The sequence below is a fragment of the Papaver somniferum genome, chromosome 7 (genome assembly GCF_003573695.1).
Source record: "Papaver somniferum cultivar HN1 chromosome 7, ASM357369v1, whole genome shotgun sequence".
Lineage (NCBI taxonomy): Eukaryota > Viridiplantae > Streptophyta > Magnoliopsida > Ranunculales > Papaveraceae > Papaver > Papaver somniferum.
In genome coordinates, this window is record NC_039364.1 from 165,049,207 (window position 1) to 165,068,161 (window position 18,955).

The 18,955-nt window shown below is 39.8% G+C and overlaps 1 long non-coding RNA gene across 1 annotated transcript; it reads left to right on the forward strand.

Moving 5' to 3' along the window:
* The first annotated feature begins 15,010 nt into the window (after nucleotides 1-15,010).
* On the forward strand, nucleotides 15,011-18,635 carry LOC113293144. Its single transcript, XR_003332070.1, has 2 exons — nucleotides 15,011-15,473; nucleotides 18,268-18,635. It is a non-coding gene; the product is annotated as an uncharacterized LOC113293144 (long non-coding RNA).
* The last annotated feature ends 320 nt before the right edge of the window (nucleotides 18,636-18,955 follow it).

The following is an 18,955-nucleotide window of genomic DNA, read 5'->3' on the forward strand; positions in this document are numbered from 1 at the left end:
ATTGCTCATTCGATGGATCGTTGAATATTTATTGTTGAACCAATATTGAGCAAATATTCCTCATCTGAGCAAGTGCTGCTCATGTGATGAATTGTTGAATATTTGATCGTCTGAGCATGTGTTGCTCATCTGATGGATTATTGGCAGCGTACCAAAAATATTAATTAGAATACTGGTCGTTGAACCGAGAATAATTAATAAAATTAATGACCATGAGGTCGTCATAAAATTATTAAGGTTAGAATCTGGAATGATGATCCTTGGATTCAGAAACCCTAATTTGATCAATTGATGATCAATTCATGGTTCGTCAGAATTTCAACCATGGGACGAAGGAGGGAGCGACTACATGGGGCTGTGGATCAACCACGTAGTGTCCATATGCTCACGTGAAAAAATACGAAGAACTCCTGAAGAGTTAACGATTTGTTGGTGAAAGAATGATTAAATGCTAGTTTAATCATTTATTCGAAAATGCTCGTCTGAGCCTTATGTGAGAAAACCTAATTAATGACGAGGTGAGGGACCGACCATGGAGTCATGAAACCGGCCCTGGGTTGTCCCGTGACCGCCTGACGATCACTTCATGAAAATTCAAAGTGTTTGGGAGAGTTTTGGACCTAATACGAGCAATTGTGCAAATTAGGTCGAAACTGTGAAAATAGATGAGACCGGCTTCCGCGAGCCAAAGAGCCAATATTGGTCGGTCAAGATAGCGTGCTCGTGTCCCCAAGGCGTCCGCGTCTCAGTCCTGAGAATTTTGATATTTTCTAGCGTGCAATTGAGCATCCATTCGAGAAAATATGTCAAAATTAGGGTTTCGACGAAACTGAGGAAAACACCATGAGATGATGAAAAATAATTATAAAATAAGGAATGAGGAGGCGTGGGACCGCCATGGTCAAGGCATGGTCAGCCGGTCATGACCACGGTCATGTGGTGCCTTTTCCTTAATTTTATAATATTTTGATGATTTTATGAAAAATTCATGAATTTTGAGAAATTTGATGAATTTTGGGAGTTTCCATGAAATGAAGGAGTTTTCATGAGCTCAAGGAAGAAAAAGATATTAAAATAATAAAACAAGGGCGTGTGGGACCGTGGAAGGCACGACCGGACGTCCAGGGCCCGGTCCCACAAGTTTCCCTAATTTTATAATGATTTTATGAAAATTCATGAATTTTGAGAAATTTGATGAATTTAGGGAGTTTCCATGAACTGAAGGAGTTTTCATGAGTCAGGGAAGCAAAAAATATTAAAATAATAAAAAAAATGGTGTGTGGGGCCGTGGAGGCATGCCCGGCTGGCTTGGGCCCGGTCCCACGAGTTTTCATAATTTTTTAATATTTTTTAGGTATTTTTGATGATTTGAGGGAATTTTTCCTAATTTGAGAGAAATACCATGAAATCAAGGAATTTGATGAATTCAAGGAAAACTAATAATAAATAATAAAACAAAGGGGCGTGTGGGACCGGCTAGGGCATGCCCGGTCCCACAAGTTTTCATAATTTATATTATTTTATTATTATTTAATGATTTGTGCAACAATACCATGAAATCAAGGAGTTTTTTCATGAAATTAGAGAAATAATAATAATAAAATAATAAGGAACCATGGGTGTGGGGCCGGTTGGGACCAAGGCATGGCCGGTTGGCCAATGGTCACGCCCCACACTCCTTTCCTTAATTTTATATTATTTTTTATGGATTTATGGAAGTACCATGAAACCGAGGAGTTTCCTCGAGACGAATGAGATTTGATAAAATGAGAGGATTTTCATCAAATCATGGAAAATAATAAAAATGCATTAAAAATATAAAACTGGCGTGGGATTGACCACGACACGGTCGGTCGGTCGTGTGTCCGTGCTCCTAGCACCCTGGTCAATATTTTTAATTATTTATTATTTTCTTCTTTATTTTGCATAGATTCATCGTTTCGTTGTATTTTTGAAATACTCGTTCGTGCGGTGACTGTTAGTGTATCATCGTTGAATACACCTTCACCATTTGAATCGGGGCTTACTTAGAGGTAGCTCAGATGCCCGGTTGTTGATTATTTATTACTAATTGTGGAATTCAATGGAGAATAATTCACAAAACTGAGTAATAAGATGTTTATTATTAATTCATAGGATCAGCTGAGGATTCGACTGCAAATTCAGAATAATAAAGTGAGTATTACCATTCCATGGGATCGTAGACTCGACCAAAGAATCGGAGTAATTGAGATTTATCTATTACCATTCATGAGACCAGTTGTGGATTCGATCATGAAATCGGAGTAATGAAATAATATAGTTATTGCTATTCTATGAGATAAAGTCGTGAATTCGATCATAGAATAAGAACAATTGTTATTGCCATTTCAGGGGACCAGTCGTGGATTCGACCATGGAATAGGAGAAATTAGGAATAATTAACTTTGTGGCTCTATACTAGCAGAGCAAGCTGTCTAGGAGCATTAATTATCCCGATATGAACTTGTCGGTAAGTCATATCCTTTATATAGTCAGGGTAAACTTGTTGTTTGTTCCTGAAGACGTTATCGCTCTATACTAGCAGAGCAAGCTGTCTAGGAGCCGTCCATCTCGTGATGCTATATAGAAATAATCACTGAAAGTATTCAGTATTCATGAGATATGTTGTTGTCCAGTCGTGAGACTACATATCTACATTGTACTCTGAGAGAAAGTACTCTCTGTTGAGAATTCGATGAGAGACCCGTGTCTCGATACTCACATCTGATTGCTGAATCAGCGCCTTGTATAATTATGAGTTTACGAATTTATCCTTCGTCGAAAATCCACCATCTACATTAAGTCCCCTGCTTACTGAGGAAAGCTGTGTTCCTCAGTCAGCATTAAATGGTGATTTTCCGGCCATAAATAATAATACCAGTAATTGAACTTAGTCGCAAGTTGAGACGTTACCGGATTTACAGAGGATGAGCAAACCACGACTTGATGAATACTTCAATGTCATGATTGGAGCTTCATTTAATGAGAATAAATTGGTGTTGAACCGCTGGTTTGGACGACGAGTCCGTGGTCGGTTAGGACTCGCGGGTCGGGCCCAATAAGGAAATCCTTAGAAAATTAGGTTTTGGAAATAAACTTGATATAAAAGGGATTAATCCTTTTTTTTATTTTATTTTCCTTCACACACGGCCAACACCTCCATCACCTCTCCATCACCTTCACGTCAGCATCAAGTGGAGGAAAAAAAAATTTGCCGGAGCTTCGCCGCCGTTGTCGCCGGCCAACTTCCGGCCGATTCGCCCAGGTGAGTTTTTTTGTTTTTTTTTTTCTTTTTTTTGCTGATGTTTATGATCCTCATGAGTTGTTCATGTTTTGATTATGATGAAGTTATATACATGTGTGTATATATTAGTGTGAGTTTTATGAAAAACCCTCGTTTTTTGAAAAACGTATGTTCGTTCGATCGTTGGTTTTGAAAACTAACTATAATCCCTGATTTAGGAGAGATTTTTTTTTAATATGAACCTAGGTCCAGTGATAAAACTTAGTGTATGATCTTTCATGTATACCAAGGTTTCAACATAAAAGAAAAGAATTTTCATGAAATTGGAAAAAATCCTTCGTTTTAAAGACAAATAATGATGACACGAAGGAAAATATGTATGATGAACTTGTGTCCAGTGATAAAATTTTGCTTATGAGCTTTCATGTAAATACAAAACTTTATCATATGTATTAGATGTGAGCTTTCGCAATATTTTTTGGAATAAACCTTCGTTTTAAAGACAAATAACGACGATACGAAGGAAAAATAAATTATTTTTTTTATATATGCAGCCGTGACATATATTGTGCAAAATATGATGATATATTTTATTTTCATGAGTTTGTTTTCATTAAATAAAATCCTTGAGAGTTTATGTATGCAAGTTGCATTAATTGTTGTTTTTTCGAAAAACCAGAAACGTGGGTTTTGTGTGAATGTTCACATTATGAAAATTGTTTCCGTGATTTTATGAAAAATCAGTTTCGGAAATTAAATAAAGTTTCGTTCGTTTTTGCAGTTTTCGAAGAGACGAACGACTTTGAGGTGTTAAATCTAGCATTACTATCACTATTGTTAGTGGAAGTATAAAAGGTAAAAGTTAAGAGTTACCATTTTTGCTTGTATTTCCTTGATTTATATCTGGACGGCATACTAAAGTAGAATGTCGTGTGAACCTTTTCAGCTACTCAACAAAGATGACCAATTCCCAAGATGACGACGGCTCGAGGGAAGAGATGTGCGTTGATGATGGTATCTCCAGAGATGAGACATGCATGGATGAAACTTCCGTTGGGGGAGACGAAGACGAAATCCCTGGGATTAAGAAAGTTCCGAACATAGATGATGCATTCTTTGAGAAAGATATTCCAGGAGCTGAGCAACATTTGAAATCCCCAGTGTATCGTCTTTTGATAAATCCCAGAACTGTTACTCAGAAGAAATTGGTGACTCCTAAGACAGTGATTCGATTTTGTCTTGAACGAGGGGTCTTCACCTCATCAATCATAGAGTTTAAGCTTTCTCGACGACCTTTGGAGAAATTTGTCGGCTGGGCGAGGCATATGTTGGGTTTTCCTCATGTGAGGACTATGCTCGGCCAGGCGCGGGTGACGAGAGCTATTCAATCTTCTGGAGAGTTGTTCATTTATCATGACGCAAGTGGTATTGTGGCTCTGTTTGCTCGCTGGTGCATTCCCACTCACACTTTCATATGTAGATGGGGAGAGTTTACCATTACCTTGGAAGACGTGGCGGCTCTGATGCATCTCCTGATCATGAGCAATCTTCCTGGGGATCTTTCAGATGAGGAGACCGCCGTTTCTCATGTCTTGAAAGCTGCAATGAAGAAAGCGAATAAGGCTGGCAGTAAAGGGCGCTATGCTTCCTGGTTGACACACTGGTGGCCCAAAGACGAGGTTTCTGATAAACCCATCGACGGTATGTTACCCATTGCTTCTTTCTTATGTTTATGGTTGTCCAGAGACGTTTTTGAAGACAGTGGAAACTTGTTGAAGCCTTTTGTGATTCCCTTTGCTATTAAGATGGCTCAAGGTGAGCAACTCCCGGTAGGTAGTTTATTCTTAGGCTCCTTGTATTACAACCTGGACTCCTTGATTATAGACTCCATTGTGTCGAACGGATCTATGAAGATTGAGTGTTATGCCAACACGATGTTTCTTCAATCTTTGATGTGGGAGCATTTTAAGTATTATGCACCTACTCCACGTAATGTTCTGCAAGGACCGAATACTGATGCGCGCCATACTTTCCCTGAGAAAGATAATGCTAGGATCGTTGGTCCACCAAGCAGCCTCGTTCTAAAATACGTTTTATTGATGTGTTAGATGAAGAATCTGAGTTCAATTTTCGCCCATGGGTGTCAGTCCCTGATTATGTTTCTCAGCCGATGACTTTCAATACTGGAAAAGGCACGAGTTTGACGTCTGGTGCGCATCTGAGTGATGGCGAAAGATCTTTCATGTTGAGTTGCACTCCTGGTCATTTGCTATCAGTCACGTTTGGAGAGCTTTCAGTGGAGGAGTATAATATTGATAGAGCAGCTCGACAAATGGGTATGGATCAGTGTGTTCCAACCATACGGATAAGGAAGCCATCAGTTGAGCAACTCAGGATTCATTTGGATCATACTCAAGTGGAAGGGAGTAGCTACTGGTTTCCTGGTTCTGATAGATTCGCCTATGTAACCCCAGGTTATGTAGAATTCTGGGACCAGCAACTTGAGTGTTTGCGTGGCTTTGTAAGATTTCCCAAACCTCCATTCAAGGATCTTCCTTCGGCTGAGATGATCTCCATTCGACCAAGATTGAAGTATCTTTCTGGTGATAAACGAAAGTCGTCTCCAGGATGCTCTCAGGTATTTTTCTTCATATAATCTTCACGAAATTATAAGAACTATTCTGATTATATTATTGGATTTCACCACAGGACGGTCGTAATATACGACCTCGAATCGGTGTAGATTTCTCAGAGATTGAGGCGGTTATTCATGGCGGAGAAGGCAGGCATAAAGGTTATAAGATGTTACCTAATACCGTAAAGTCCCCAGTTGGTGCTTTGGTGAGTTCCCAATATTTTTCACCGTGACTTTCATTGATATTAACATTAGAATCATGAAGCCAACGTTGTTAACTTGAAGGTCTTCAATTTTCTGCTACTGAACAAGCAATTGCTGATTTGAGTGACGAAGAAACTGTAAGTATTTCTTCACATGTTCAAATGTAGTGCTTCATGGATGAAAATATTGATTGTAAAGGACATGTACAGGAGGATGTCGTCATGGAGATGGAGAATTCTGGAACTCAATCATCCTCTGGGAAGGGGAATGAAGGTAATTCCCAAGATTCAGAACCGGATGGAAGTGATGTTCCTCTTGTCGTTGATGTGGACAATTCCAACCCCTTGGACACTTTGGAGACTCCTTAAGTAAGTATATATCCTGTACATTCTTCATAGAAGTATAAAAGTGTTGACTTGTGAATGAATGAATGAATGATAACCCATGTGAATATATGAAAACTTAGTCGAACTTCGTCGTCAGAAAATTCAGAACCCAGCTTTTAGTAAAAACGCTGTAGAATCTTCGTCCGGAGTCGGATTTTGATGATCTGCATGTGCAAATTCAAGCCCGGAAAATTTTCAAGATTTTTCAAAGAAGCTTTTTAAGTTTTGAGCACGTTCAGAGCTTGAAAAAGGCGAAATAGTAAACTTCCAGGAGACTTCCAGAACTTTTTCAGATTGCGCATCACTTGATATTTTGGCCACATCTACATGCTCGTTCATCGGATTGTCATGAAATTTTGACACATCATATAGGGAATCCATACGAAGAGAATGGCATATGACCATCCTCAGATTCCTTGTAGATTGCTCCCAGTACGTCTCTTAGTACAGGGCAGAGTTTAGTTTCTTCAGACAGACTCATCGTAAAACGTGTTTTCATGACTTTCATGTTATTTGCTCGTGTCTTGAATGTAGTATGATGAAATTTGATGATATTGCCTTTCGGGTATACTGTGTTTCATAATCTCCTTTGGCTTCGTGACTCTAACCTCATGTAATCTTCGTATTAGGTGCTAAATACCGAAGTTGAGGATACTGGAGCCAATGATGATAACTCTAACCCTTCCGAAATTATTGATGAAGAGATGACCATCCCTGCACTTTGAGGCCATGAGAATTTCGCTGCTGATGTTATGTAAAACCAGATGGTTGTTACCTCAGTGATAGAAGAAACCGAGATAGCAATGGAGAATACCGAAGGAACTGTTGCTTTGGTCGTGGAAGCCGCTCCAGTGATTGAGAACCGTATAATAGTGTATGAATATCCAACTGCAGGGGTTGCTTTCGATCCTCCCTTTAACACTTCACTCTCGTTTCATGAATTGGTTGGTGGATTCAGCGTTCCTATTCGGCCACATGATCGTTGACAGGAACCCTGGGCGTGCTTATGCTTTAACCATGCAAGTAGGCGTTATATTGAGTGTCGTGAGTGATATGCATACGAGACCCAGGAATACCGTGACTCCAGATATACTATTTGATTGGGAGTTTAACTTGGAGAATTCAGAAAGACTCGGCCTCAACGTGAAATGGCTTCGTAAGCAAATAAACGTTATCAAGGATTCATGTGAGAAGAACATACCCTTTCCAAACGATGTTGTAAAGGAGAGGGAGGACAAGATTTCCAAGCTGACCGGGGAGTTGAACAAGGAGAGGGCGGCTTTGCAAATCTTGAAGGATGCTGATGAGCGAAAGCCTTTCCTTGCTGATTTCTTGAACTTCTGAACTTCTGAGAGATGTGAGGTTTATACTTGGGTTTTGATATTTAGATGATTTTGGATTGACGGATGATTAAGGATTTTCTTGTAGATTTGATAGAGATTTCATTTTACGGAATATGAACTGAATTTTTATAAATTGCTGAATTCAAATACTGATTGCAAGTATTGCAAATGTTTTGGAGGAATTGAAATACAAATGAAAGAAAATCCTAAGTGTTAAATCCCAACGCCACGAGTGCTTCAAACGCCCAATACCTTAAATATCCAATAATTTCATATAAACACCTTGAGCCAATTTTCGTGAATTACTGGTAGGGTTCTGCCATCTGTGTTGGTCAATTTGTAGTATCCTTCGGCCACGGACTTAGCGACCATGAATGGTCCTTCCCAATTGAAGTTCCTTGTAGAATGAAGACCGCGTTGAACTTCTTTGAGAACCAGGTCCCCTTCATGAAACTTGTTGGGCTTGGTAGATCGTGCCTTGAATATCTTCTGTTGATTCGGAATTCCCTGTTTGATGGAATTCCTCGATTGTGGCCCGTATGGACACTCGCGCGGAAGAGAGTATCCAGCATAGTGTTGATCATGCTTAGCCAAGTCTTCAGCAATAAACCTCTCGATGGAGTGACCGATTTGAAGAAGTTCTGAACCCAACCATTGAGTGTAATATTGCTGAGGTGAAGTTACCCACTCGTAGCTTTTGATGACTGCTAAATTATTCATGGGGAGAAGTCCCTGGACCATAGTAGCGTATTTGAACATTGGTAATATTGGAGCAAGAGGAGGAATAAGACTTGCCTGAGCTCGAAACCTTCTGACAAAGGTGTGCGGATTATCTCCAAGTTGCGTAAGTCCCATCAGAGTTTTTACTTCTTCCAGATGCTCAAACGGTGGTGCGTCCTCTGCTTCGTCTTCCGACTCGGAATCCTTGTCGATGACAGGATGTGTTGAAGGCATCGTTGTCCTTTCAGCATGAATCCAAGTTCTCCCAAGGACCATGTCGTATCCAGGGTCTTCCCGGATTATGAAAAACTTGGCCTCAGTGCAGATCGATCTTTCCGTAACTTTGAGAGTGATGAAGCCGTATGCGTTTCTGGAGATTCCTTCGTGGTCCCTGATTGCTATGGGAGCGTGGGTGGCTTCCCGTCGAGTAATACCAGCAGCTCTGAGAGTTTTCAAAGGGATGATGTTGACGGCGGTACCAACATCGATGAACGCCCTCTTGAACTCATTTCCTTTAATGTGCACTGTGGTGAGCAGTCCCCAGTCATACATTTCTGTGTCGGTGGCTGAAGGTCCGGTGGTAGTCTCTTGGATCAGCGGACGTCTTCCGGACACGATGTGGTTCAGTGCAGCAAACATGTCTTTCCTTTGAGCTTTCGAAAGATACAACAGCTCGCAGACATGTTCGATCAGAGATTGGACCGTTTCCTTGACAGGAGGTTCGGAGATGGTAAAAGTTCTGACTGGGAGGGGGTTTTTGTGCACCCCCTCAGTCCCCAGGTTGAGCTCTCCTGATTCGACCTTTTCTTTGAATATGCGCTTCAAAATTTTGCAATCACTCGTGGGATGGCGACGTATCTATGGAAGCGACAATACCGAGGATTTTCCATGGCCTCTTCAGTTGGTTCCTTCTTGACATAAGGCAATTTGATTGCGCCGTCTTGAATCCAGGCATCGAGTAGTTCATTAACTTCTTCCATTGAACAGGGAAAATCAGGTGCTTCTGGATCTTCCGTATGCTGAGGAGGGATTTTCGAATTCTCCTTCTTGTGTGCTTTGAAGGGGTGGAGGAAGTCTTTGTGTTGTGGTTCTGCTTTTCGCTTACTCCCTTCCGCGACACATTTGTTGAAGGTTGCAGGTTATACTGCTTGTTGATCAGACGCCTGCTTCCTCGAGTGTCTTTTGAATCTTCAGTCTTTGTAGACTTTGCTCTTTCCAAAAGAGCGGGTGCAGTGGTTGCCGACCTCTTCGCAGCTTCGTGAAGCTCTGAGAAAGTCTGGAATCGAAGGTTTTCTAGCAAGGCCCTGTAGACCGGGAGCATGCCATTGATGCACAAGTCCACCAGTTGTTGCTCCGTGACGTTTGGGTCATGACAATCCAGGGCTTGGACTCTGAACCTTTTCACATAATCATTGGGATTTTCACTGACCCTCTGAAACATTCTTCCAAGGTCGGAGAGGGTGACTTGTTCTGACACGAAGAAGTATTTCCTGAATGCGTTAACCATTTCTCCCCAATTGTTGATGGTCCCTGGTGTGATGCTGTTATACCAGGTGTATGCCCTGCCTTTCAGAGATTTTGAGAATTCCTTGAGACGGACGACATGATTATGTTCATGTTCTCCCAAGGCTTCGAGAAAACGAGAGACATGTTCCCGAGCATTGCCAGTTCCATCATACAAGGTGAAAGTTGGAGAAACGTAACCTTTGGGGAGTGGAATCCTCTGCGTAGCGGCAGGATAAGGAGGTTGATGACGATGGTCATGCGATGTTCTGCCTTTTCCATGGTTCTCTAAGGTGCTCCAGATCCTCGCGAGTGATGAAATTCGTGATCCCTTCGCTGATGAGTTGTCTGCAGCAGTTTTGTGGACTTCGTCGTCTTCTACTGTATGGATTGGAATTACTTCAGGACCGTCGTCGAGGATTTCTCCTTCTCCTTTCCCTTCTCTTGAGTCTTCTCTGACATCTTGTCAGTAAGAGTTTTGAGATAATTACACAGCTCCTTCTGTGTAGCAGCCATGTCAGTCTGGTTCTTTGCAAGAGTCTCTGCGCTTTGATAAGATCAGCAATGGTAGGCGGTGGATCTCCTCTGACTTCTTCAGGGTGTCGTCCGGACAGTGGATGACCTTCGGCGTGAGGAGGAGTAGTGTCACCACCATCAGTGTTGGAGGTCGGAATTGTCTCCGGGATATTCTGATTGTTGTTGTTGCTAGTGCTAGCACGGTTTGTGTTAGGATTCGTAACTGAACCTGACCTGAGATCAACCATCTTGTGAAATTGTGAGATTGCAACCGAGAGAATGATCTCCCACTGTGGTCGCCAATCTGTAGATGGGGAAAAACGATTTGCTGGTTTTTAAGGAATTGAGGAGACGACCGTACGGAGGAGACTCCTCGAACCGAGCGAAATGTTAAACCTCACACAGATGCACCGCTGCAAAGGGGGTGCTTTAGATTCGAGAGATCAATCTGTAGTACTCCGGCCTAAATCAAGACAATGACCGTTCCAGAGTAAATTCGGTCACAAGAGAGGATGGGTTGATCTGTAGGAGGGAAGCTGAGAAATGTGTGGAATCAATGGTAATCAAAGATTGTGGGTGTGTGAATTCTGAATACGATAAGCTCTGAGTGATTGAAATTGCTCAATTGAGAGTAGTTGCTCAATTGATGAGTTGATGATCTCGTGTTGTCGATGACGTGAGATTGATGATACTGATGATGATTCAATCATGATTCAGAGACTTATTTATATTGCTGGAATTGTAGACACCATGATTCCATGAAGTGTGACAGTTGATGGAATCAAGGAGTGGGGAAGTGGAGATCGTGTTTGAAACCAGTTGCTCAACGTGTGGAGACTTGGTCGATTTTCCACCCACTACCTCGTGAATTCCTTCAACTGATTGCACGACTTGCTCACATTCCATCGTGTGTTTGAACACACGTGCCGTAGACCGCCAGACCAAAACCCTAAGTGATATCCCCCAAGTGACACGATTGACGTCTCGTGGTTTGTTAGTCAATTGATGACTTCGTGGTTTGATGGGACGATGAGTCCATGTAGTCGTTGAGTTGAACATGATGTTCTGAAACTCATGAATTGAACATGTCATGAGACAGAGGTATAGTTCTTACGATGAAGTGAGCAAGTATTGCTCATTCGATGGATCGTTGAATATTGATTGTTGAACCAATATTGAGAAATATTATCATCTGAGCAAGTTGCTCATGTGATGAATTGTTGAATATTTGATCGTCTGAGCATGTGTTGCTCATCTGATGGATTATTGGCAGCGTACCAAAAATATTAATTAGAATACTGGTCGTTGAACCGAGCATAATTAATAAAATTAATGACCATGAGGTCGTTAAAATTATTAAGGTTAGAATCTGGAATGATGATCCTTGGATTCAGAAACCCTAATTTGATCAATTGATGATCAATTCATGGTTCGTCAGAATTTCAACCATGGGACGAAGGAGGGAGCGACTACATGGGACCGTGGATCAACCATGTAGTGTCCATATGCTCACGTGAGCAAATACGAAGAACTCCTGAAGAGTTGACGATTTGTTGGTGAAAGAATGATTAAATGCTGGTTTAATCATTTATTCGAAAATGCTCGTCTGAGCCTTAGGTGAGAAAACCTAATTAATTATGACGAGGCGAGGGACCGACCATGGAGTCATGAAACCGGCCCTGGGTTGTCCCGTGACCGCCTGACGATCACTTCATGAAAATCCAAAGTGTTTGGGAGAGTTTTGGACCTAATACGAGCAATTGTGCAAATTAGGTCAAAACTGTGAAAATTGATGGGACCGGCTTCCGTGAGCCAAAGAGCCAATCTTGGTCGGTCAAGATAGCGTGCTCGTGTCCCCAAGGCGTCCGCGTCTCAGTCCTGAGAATTTTGATATTTTCTGGCGTGCAATTGAGCATCCATTCGAGAAAATATGCCAAAATTAGGGTTTCGACGAAACTGAGGAAAACACCATGAGATGATGAAAAATAATTATAAAATAAGGAATGAGGAGGCGTGGGACCGCCGTGGTCAAGGCATGGTCGGCCGGTCGTGACCACGGTGTGGTGCCTTTTCCTTAATTTTATAATATTTTGATGATTTTATGAAAAATTCATGAATTTTGAGAAATTTGATGAATTTGGGAGTTTCCATGAATTGAAGGAGTTTTCATGAGTTCAAGGAAGCAAAAATATTAAAATAATAAAACAAGGGCGTGTGGGACCGTGGAAGGCATGGCGGCCGGCTAGGGCCCGGTCCCACAGTTTCCCTAATTTTATAATGATTTTATGAAAAATTCATGAATTTTGAGAAATTTGATGAATTTAGGGAGTTTCCATGAATGAAGGAGTTTTCATGAGTTCAGGAAGCAAAAAATATTAAAATAATAAAACAAGGGCGTGTGGGACCGTGGAGGCATGGCCGGCCGGCTTGGGCCCGGTCCCACGAGTTTTCATAATTTTTTAATATTTTTAGGTATTTTGATGATTTGAGGGAATTTTTCCTAATTTGAGAGAAATACCATGAAATCAAGGAATTTGATGAATTCAAGGAAAACTAATAATAAATAATAAAACAAAGGGGCGTGTGGGACCGGCTAGGGCATGGCCGGCCGGCCAAGGCCCGGTCCCACAAGTTTTCATAATTTATTATTTTTTATTATTATTTGATGATTTGTGCAAAAATACCATGAAATCAAGGAGTTTTTTCATGAAATTAGAGAAATAATAATAATAATAATAATAATAATAATAACGTGGGTGTGGGGCCGGTTGGGACCAAGGCATGGCCGGTTGGCCAATGGTCACGCCCCACACTCCTTTCCTTAATTTTATATTATTTTTTATGGATTTATGGAAGTACCATGAAACCGAGGAGTTTCCTCGAGACGAAGGAGATTTGATAAAATGAGAGATTTTCATCAAATCATGGAAAATAATAAAAATGCATTAAAATATAAAACTGGCGTGGGATTGACCACGACACGGTCGGTCGGTCGTGTGTCCGTGCTCCCAGCACCCTGGTCAATATTTTTAATTATTTATTATTTTCTTCTCTATTTTGCATAGGTTCATCGTTTCGTTGTATTTTTGAAATACTCGTTCGTGCGGTGACTGTTAGTGTATCATCGTTGAATACACCTTCACCATTTGAATCGGGGCTTACTTAGAGGTAGCTCAGACGCCCGGTTGTTGATTATTTATTACTAATTGTGGAATTCAGTGGAGAATAATTCACAAAACTGAGTAATAAGATGTTTATTATTAATTCATAGGATCAGCTGAGGATTCGACTGCGAATTCAGAATAATAAAGTGAGTATTACCATTCCATGGGATCGTAGATTCGACCATAGAATCAGAGTAATTTAGATTAATCTATTACCATTCATGAGACCAGTTGTGGATTCGATCATGAAATCGGAGTAATGAAATAATATAGTTATTGTTATTCTATGAGATCAAGTCGTGAATTCGATCATAGAATAAGAACAATTGTTATTACCATTCCAGGGGACCAGTCGTGGATTCGACCATGGAATAGGAGCAATTAGGAATAATTAACTTTGTGGATCTATACTAGCAGAGCAAGCTGTCTAGGAGCATTAATTATCCCGATATGAACTTGTCGGTAAGTCATATCCTTTATATAGTCAGGGTAAACTTGTTGTTTGTTCCTGAAGACGTTATCGCTCTATACTAGCAAAGCAAGTTGTCTAGGAGCCGTCCATCTAGTGATGCTATATATAAATAATCACTGAAAGTATTCAGTATTCATGAGATATGTTGTTGTCCAGTCGTGAGACTACATATCTACATTGTACTCTGAGAGAAAGTACTCTCGGTTGAGAATTCAATGAGAGACCCGTGTCTCGATACTCACATCTTATTGCTGAATCAGAGCCTTGTATAATTATGAGTTTACGGATTTAGCCTTTGTCGAAAATCCACCATCTACGGTTACATATTCTAAACTCTCATTCCAATCATTGAGACATTCTTAGAGGATGTTATATAGAGGTTATTGATAGGCACCTAATATTGCATACATTCTTATCATTTTGTAGGTGTTTATGGTACTTTGTTGCACTAATTGCTTGTATTTATGCCAAATTATGTGTTTTGTAGTTCTTGTTCATTTCAAGTAAAATGTGTAGCAATTGTTCTTGATTTTTCTTTGGTTTGTAATGCTAGGGGAATGAAGAGAATGGTCTGAACACGGGATCGATATAAACGTGGAGCAAAGCGGGTGTTGCGCGATGATGAATGGTCAAAAGAAGGCATGCGCAGTAAGGGATTAAAGCTGAGTTGTGAGCATTGGGAGTTAATGGGCCGAAGTTCAAGTGCTAAAAACAATTTGGGAAACAATACAAACCAGGTCCAAGTTTCACACATATACCAAAAACAAGACATTCATGGTTTACACCCAAACAGACCCTTAACCCTTCTTTCATTTCTCTATCATCAGAAACAACCCCCATTCTCTCCTTTTCTCCCGACAACATCCCCTCATTTGTCAAACCCTAACTCTGCCAATCTCATCGAAAGCCAGCTCCCTGTCAATTTCAGTACTCATCGCCCATACCTCCATCACCATCTTTCCCCTGTCAGGCTACTTGCTTATTTTCTATACTTATCTCTACTCAATTCAACCTAGACCTAGACTGTGGAGTGCAAGATTAATTCGGCTGATTTTCTCTTCAAAAGTGACAGGATAACAAGCTATTGGTTTGAATTTGTTGCTCCTTGTGAACTCCAACAACTGCAACAAGAAATTGACAGTAAAAAGGTGGACGTGGTGGACACAAGCTACAGGCGTTATCAATTTAGGTCTGAACCTAATTTCTGTACAATATCAGTCAATTTGGTACAGTGGCGGTACATGAATGAAGAATCTTACTTAGTGGTGAGTTTCGAGAACAAAACCCCCAAATTTTATAATGTTTTTGTTGAGAATAGGGACTGGAAAAGGGAAAGAAATCTGTGTATAAATAGGGGGATTGTTGTGTAACTGGTATATCCAAGTGACAAGGGTCATTGTAGTGTTTAGTTTACTCTCATCTTGTTTACCATCCTTTTGAGTAGAAATCAGTCAATAAAGAAGTTTGCATCCATGATTCTATCTCCACTTAAATTTCATATGTTACCTGATTTGATCGTGTGCTAATTTCATTAGCTAGGGCATAGACGAAGCCCTTGATTTACTACTAGATTATTCTTGTTTTCGACATTGTTCCTGTTTTGTTTTATTGAGTAAGAATGATTTCAACATAGAGCTGCCATTTATAACTTTCACTTAGTATGACAGGCATCCTAAGTTGTTAGAGTAATTATATCTTGTAGCTTCAACCTGTGCTTAGCTAATCTATTTTGATCTGTGATTAGTTGTGTTGTCAAAAGACAACTAGTGCTAGAGATTGATACTCCTAGTTGATGTTAAACCATATATATTGTGAACTGATTCCTTATTGAATAAGCGAGAGACTTGTATCTTTATCACTGTTATCCATAAGGGAAAATGAACTTTGTCGATAACTGGATTTTCTAGTAGAGGTTACTTGTGTGTTTAAATCCTTTCTCTTTGTATTCCTGTTTGTATTTCAGCATCCATATTTCTACTTCACTTTTCTAGTTTAATCTTCATACCAAACATCTAGTCGTTTCGACAACTCCCTGTTTGAACTAAATCAGTATAGCAAGACTTGAATTTAACTTTGCACCAGCCAAGTCCCTGAGGGAACGATCCGTATTTGCCCTGTTTACATTGTTGACACCGTGCACTTGTAGTTTATTAATATTGTAGGCATCTCTTCTTAGCCCAACAAGTTTTTTTGGCGCCACTGCCGGGGACTCGGTAGCGGTGTAGTTGAATCTGTAGTGTAGCTTTACTGGTTCCAGTTAATGTTTGTATATAGGTGTTAGATTATTATCTTCAACCATTGTAGTATAACTCAGTGACCCATATGTTATATAATCTGCATCCTGTTGTTAATGTTAGTTGTAGTTTTTTTTTCTTTTTTTCAGTTTGCAGTTCATCTGTAACTTTGTTATTGTAGTATAACTTAGTTAGTTTTTTTCTTTTCTTTTTACATAACCTGAATCCCTCTTAAAACTGTCTGTCTTTGCATCACTTCAAGATGTAGCCTTTAACTTCGATCATTATGTATCTGCATCTCAGCATAATCATGATTCACATAGCCCTGTAAAATCTTAGTTATAGTAGTAGCGTCAGTTTTTAAACTTAAACCATTCTGCATTCAAGTTCATACCTACATTTGTTTTTTTTTTCCAGATTACTTGCATTCCTGTATTTTCTAATCGTAGTTCTAGAGCACCATCATTCCGCAAAAACAGTTGGTTATTTACTTCTTTTATTTGTAGTATAACATAGAGTAATCCATTTAGATTGTAGCTTAAAACTGTCTTTGTATCATCCTTTTGTTCATATAGCTTTCATCTTAACTCTTTAGTGTTAGACGTAACTTTTTATTTTTCAGTTACTCTATTCTCTGTCACAAAGTTTCCTTTCTGATTGCACCTTTGTCCTGTATCATACCATTTCTGTACGTCGAGTCAGTCAGTTGCATTCGGTAGATTAGTTTGCATCATAGTGTGGGTCTTCAGATTTCGATTTCATTTAATTTTCTCCAGTAGTTGAACATATTTTATTATAACTTAGATTTTGTAGCTTTTTCATTATCTGCATCTTAACCCTGTACATTGGCAGTAACTTTTAATTTCAGTTATTCCGTTTCAATCTGCATGCTAGTGTTAGTTTGGCTGTAGTTTTTGAATTTCAATTTCACTCGCTTACACTGCATCTTGTTTCAGCTAGTTGTCTTTACTTTATTGGTTTAGTTGGGTTGTACATATACTTGTTTAGATTTTAGCTTTTCTATATAATCCATCTGTTCATATAGCTCGCATCTTGTTCCATTTAAAACTTTCTATGTCTGCATCTTAGCTCTTTATTGATTCTTATCTGTAGCTTTTGTAGTTTAGTTTGTGTATTTGTTGGATTTCTGTTATTTTAGCTTTCTTAGTTAGTATTATATTATAATCTGTAGTTTTTTATTAGTTAGCATTTGACCATATAGGATTCTGCAAGTCATTTTGAATTGTTTTAGCTGCACCAGTTCCTGTTACCTTACTCAGTATTAGGTTTAGTCACAATCATTAAGCTTCAGTTACTTGAATTTAAACGTGAACCTGAAAAGCCTGTACGTTGTTCTATCCTGAGACTTCTGAACTTCTTCTGTGCGCTGGATAAATTCTCGAGTGGTATTAGGTGTTGTGAAGCTGTCATTTTCGTTTAAAAGTTCTTTCTTTGTACTGTTATTAGCATAGATTATTTATAGCTTGCATTCATATAAACTGTATCTGTAGGTAAGCATTTGCATAAAGTAGTTTTAGCGTTGTAGTTTTGTTAGTTAAATTACTAGTTAAAATCTCATCATCCTATAAAATATCAACTCACTCATTCTCGCATTTCATCTGCTTTATCTTCCCATGTGTATATTGCATCATGTGTTTTAACTCCATTCTGTCATGTTCGTATCTTTTGATTAGTGATAGCTTAGTGTGTCGGTGTGGTACACAATCTTGGTCTTGCTACTCTAGTCTATTAACTGTCAGTAGTTTTCTTTGTTTCCTTGCCGTATTTGCATATTTCTGGGTACTGAATTCTTTTGAGTTGGCAGGTGCTTTCAATACTGACGCGCAAACCAAAGGTTAGAAGCGAGAGGAGCGAAGCAACCTATGTGTTGTGCCTAAACCCGGTCTTATACCGGTGATATTGTTCCTCAACTTTAATATTCTTGTCTGGAATGATATACCATCCTCGCATGCAAACTGAACTCGATACTCCATTATCAAATACCCCCAAACCCCTGCAACATATAACACCTTTGAACATCTGTGACACTGGAGTAACTTATTTGTTAGCTGAAGTTGTTATTTCACTGTGCCTATCTTAATATCTGCAAAATACTGTGTTTTTGTGCTTGCACAATCTTGATACTCATTCGCATAAACCCTGAGTTTTTGACTTGTGTAAGTGTTGTTTGAATGGGTGTTATAACATGAATAGTATGCATTCTAGGCTATGATTGTGTCTTTCAGAGACCAAACTAATCGTCTAGTTAGAATTCAGCGAGATGACGTAGTTGAAATTCATGTGTCTGTCGAAGAAATACCTGACCAACCAGAGACTATGGAAGAGGAGTTAATCCAACCCCGCAGTCTCAAGGACTACATGTACCCCAAGAGGGCAAGCCAGCCCTCTTGCATTGTTTTACCAGAAACTGCTGTTCAGTTTGAATTGAAAGCGAGCACGATACATATGTTCCCTGTGTTTCGAGGGGTTGAAGCTGAAAACCCCCTACCACC